Source organism: Fukomys damarensis, unplaced genomic scaffold (assembly GCF_012274545.1).
Source record: "Fukomys damarensis isolate Sample0158 unplaced genomic scaffold, DMR_v1.0_HiC HiC_scaffold_18, whole genome shotgun sequence".
In the NCBI taxonomy this organism is placed as follows: domain Eukaryota; kingdom Metazoa; phylum Chordata; class Mammalia; order Rodentia; family Bathyergidae; genus Fukomys; species Fukomys damarensis.
The window spans coordinates 28918458-28922914 of NW_022900930.1; positions in this window are offsets into that span (position 1 = coordinate 28918458).

The window sequence follows — 4457 nt, forward strand, 5'->3', positions numbered from 1 at the left end:
TTTGGTACTAGGGATTGAACTAAAGACCTTGTGCTTGTGAGGCAGACGTGGCACCACTGAGCTAAATCCCCAGCTCTAATTTTACAACTTTTGACCAAAGCACAAACATAACTCAATGTGAGCTGAGCTAAAGTATCTTCTGAATAATTGGAAGCTCCTTCATTTAGGCATTTTTCTTAGATCAGGTTCATATGATTTAATTCTCTCTTCTTTTGTGAAGAGCTGTTGGACCAAGGATGTCAAATATGCATATACATAGATATTCCCGCATCTAGCTCTGCCTTAGTTTATCCAAAGGCTGGTATAAACTCAGCTCATTTTCCAACACACTTTGCTTCTCTCTGGAAAAGTTGTCTTAATGAAATATCCCATGATCACGATTAAATAGCTAAAAAATTATATTCTCCTACAGTGGACCCTTGATTTGTGTACTCCATGTGTTCACATGGGCTGGCTGTAACTCAAGTTGTTTGTAAATGAAAACTATCTTTCTCATAAAAATAATGGAAATACCCATAATGTGTTCCAAACCTCCCAACGTACAAGAATTGTATAATGTGCAAAATTTACCAGAAACACCACCAATTTTCCTGGTGCATTCACGAAAAAGTTATAAAATGTGCCTAGTTTACCAGAAACAACTTTGCACTGTACTCATCATTCAAGATGGTATCTGTCCTCCAGGAAGGAAGAATGAAATGGAAAGTGGATATTTTTTTGAAAGGAGAGTTCCCATCCATAAGAAAGTCATGAATGTGGTTCTCTGGAGTCCTTCCTCTCCTTGGGAAAGCCCACTAAAACCTGCTTCTGGATCAACCTTTTCAAAACTAAAAACTGGTCTAAGGGTTGTCTGTTTCTATCTTTTCTTTAACACTGTTCTGTAGTATGACACTACATTATCATTAAGCAAGTGAATAAAATGATTGGTTTTTTCTCTGGGTGTGTCTTCCTTACAAATGTTTGTAGCTCTGTCTGTTTTTTCAGGATTTCCTTTATTGCAGAAGAAGAATTTTGCTGAACTGATTGTTGATGCTCCCACTCCTCTTAAGAAAGTTCCTTAGCTGCCGTTCTGTGTTGCTCATCCAGAAATTGCTAGTTTCTCTGCAGACAGTTCCTCTGAATGTTCTTCCACTATTTTTCAACATCACCACTGTGTGCCTGCAAGCCTCTGGACTCTGCTATAGTGACAGTGTCATCAACCACAGGGTCAACTGAGAGCTCAGGCTCCTCTACACAGCCTTCAAAGTCTCTCTCCTGTATAATTTTAGGCCACACTTTCTTGCAGGCAGATCTCAGCATCCTTAGAGAAAATTAGGATTTCTCAACCCCACACAGGAGAGACTAGTATTCAGGTTATAACTCAAGACTTTGGTGATGAATGAAAGTTAAAATAATGGTCATAACCCAAATTGTTCATATGTAAGGCCAGTCATAACTTGAGCACCTACTGTAGTTATGGAGGGCAGAAATACAAGATTAAGTTATCTGGCTGTATTCTGGTGAGCCCACTTTTCCTGGCTTACAGATATCCAGTTTCTCACTATTTTCTCACATGACTTTTCTTTTTCAGAAATGGAGCCATCTCTGATATCTGGTCCTCCTGGGATACCAGACCTGTTGTTTTAGCTTCTCATCCTTATGACTTCAATTATCCATGAAGGTCTTATCTCAAAATGCATTGTGGGGGTTAAGGCTTCAACAGAGAATTTGAGGGTACCAAATTCAGTCTATCAGATCTCTTCTTTATATGCAGATTTTAATTGGCAAGAGAAAGCCAAATATGAACCAAACATTTGAGACCACAGAAAGTATTCCAAAGCAAATCATAGGGTCTGAACTGTGTAGAATGCTGCAATAAGAAACAAGGAAACAATAATTTGAGGGTCTGTAGAGAGAATAATTAATTCAAGAACGTTTAAGTTATATTTGTCACTCCAACTGAAAGTTTGTTTAAAAACAACCTCGCTGAATTGGAGGTAAAATGATGAAATACCTGTATGAATAAACTGGATTTTGTACCCAACTTTGAATTAAATTTGCCTATACTGTTTGTAACTTGATATCTCAGACTAGTGAGATTATATGAAAGTCTGAACAGTTACCTGATGCTTTCACACATTTCCAGTACAATTATTAAATTAATCAAAACATCTCTGGAGATGAATTTCTAAGCCAAAGAGCAAATAACTCCATCCAGCATTTCACTTCTACAAGTAACCAAAAATCAAAGCCACAACAATTGATTTCAGAGAGCAGTTCCTTAGTTCTTTGGTTACTGGTTACAGAATTTACAAATATGTTAAATTCTAAAATAGTCCTAATTCATCACAAAACCTCAGTAAGTAATTCCCATAACCTTTGGGAGTTTCAACTGTCAAATTCTCTTTCTAACCAGAATTAAAGCATCCAGAAATTCAGCCTCATTCACAAATTGCAACAGAAATTTCTGAAAGGGGCTAAAGTTAAGAAAATGTTAGGGTTTAGCCAAGTATCAAATTTCAAAATCTGAATGAATGAAATGATCATTGTAGTGATTATAAAAAAATATTATAATGCATTTTGGAATCCAATACTTCTTGTCAAATTAGGTTATGAAAATTTGTGCTTTAAATGCATCAATCCTCCTCTTTAGCTTTTAATATGTAAAAAAGCACAGAGAAAGTGGAGGCTAGTTATTCAAGATCATGCTGCATGCTTCAAATTGGGATCAGTTTCATCTCAATAAAAATGTTAATTGAAAAAAGATAAAGAAAATAAATAAAAAATTTAGGAGCATCTGAATATTATTGATACCAAATTTAAAATAAACTTTGTATTCAAATATCTGAACTTTGTATTCACGGATTTCTCATATAATTTTGTTACAAATTTCCTTTGTTTCAATTAAAATCCACTTTGCTCATAAATGATATTCAGATTAAATCAGAAATCTTCCCATATCAACTTTGAGACAAGTCCTATTGAATTTTTAAAATAAAAGCAACAGGATCTGGAAAGTTTCACCAAACAATACATAATGTTCCTATACTTCAAACTGAACAAATAGGCAAAACTAGGTTCCTAATGTGTCATTTACTTAGTAACTATCATGCCAATATTGGGTAAAAAATTATAGCTTTGAAATAGCTATCTTGGGAATTATCCACTTTGAGCATAATTAAGCTAATTTTTTTAATCACCTCCAACCTCAATGAAAAATACATTTATAGAGTTCTACTAAAACTCAGATAGCTTTTCTGAAAGATGAAAAGTGGAAGGCTCAGTCTGTGCTTCAAAACATCATTTACTGAAAATATTGAAAGGTTAGTATATAGAATTGTAAGAGCTGGGAGGAGAGGAGGTAATAATTTAAAAACAAAACTAAAAATATCTGGACTAAAGGGTTTGTGCATAAATAACTTGGAAAATATAGAAAATGTATAGGTGAAAGAGGACCCTAGTTGAAAATACAGACTATCTCCATGTATTTCAAATCCCAAGAACTCTAATACTATCAGCAAGATCAACTATCAGGTGATGCTTTTATTTAGTATCACAATATTATATTCTTCAGTACTGACTCACTCTGCACATACTAGGAAAATGAACTGGCCTTCAGATAAATCACTTATCCATATGAATTTTGATTAGATAATCATGAAAACTAATAAAGTACACTTGAAAGGTTGAAGGGGACCAGCATATACACAATTGTAACCAACCCTATTATTTTAGAAAATTACCTGCCTATACCTTGGTTGTATTTTAAGCTCCCTTCAAAAAATTCCCAGTTAGGTATGTTTTTTTGTTAGCATAAAATGTGAAAATGAAAGAACTGACTAAAATTAACTGTTCCAATGAAGGCCTGCCTGTTCAATGTGATTGAAAGAGTGCAACTCAAATCCTGACTCCACATTAACTTTAGGATTTCTTCACCTCTCTGGACCTCAATTATTTAGTCTATATTGAGATCAATATTTACATAAAGACTCAATGCAACAGTATATGTACAAGCAAGATATTGTGTGTAAATGATACTTAATTAACATTTGTTTGATATTGCATTTATTGTGCATGTATATCATTTCAACTAATATTTTAGAATTAGATAGAGAATGACCTATTTTATTTTTCCTTTCATTTGTTAATTCCTTTGCAGAATCATTGATCCGATTAGTCAAATTCCATAGGACTTCTTTTAAAATCACTCCATGCATTCTTTTGGCAGGTATAGGTTGGGAGGGATAGGCAACAAAAAAGAGAAAAATCCTAAATTCTAGATTTTAGAAGCAAATCTTATTTGCAGTTTAAGAGATATGTCTATCAAAGAAATGAAGAATTCATTAAAAAATATCTATTGGGCTGGGGATTTAGCTTAGTGGTTCCTCCACGTGCCTCACAAGCACAAGGTCCAGAGTTTGACCTCTGATGCAAAAACAAACAAACAAAAAACTCTATTACATACCTTGCTTGGCTCT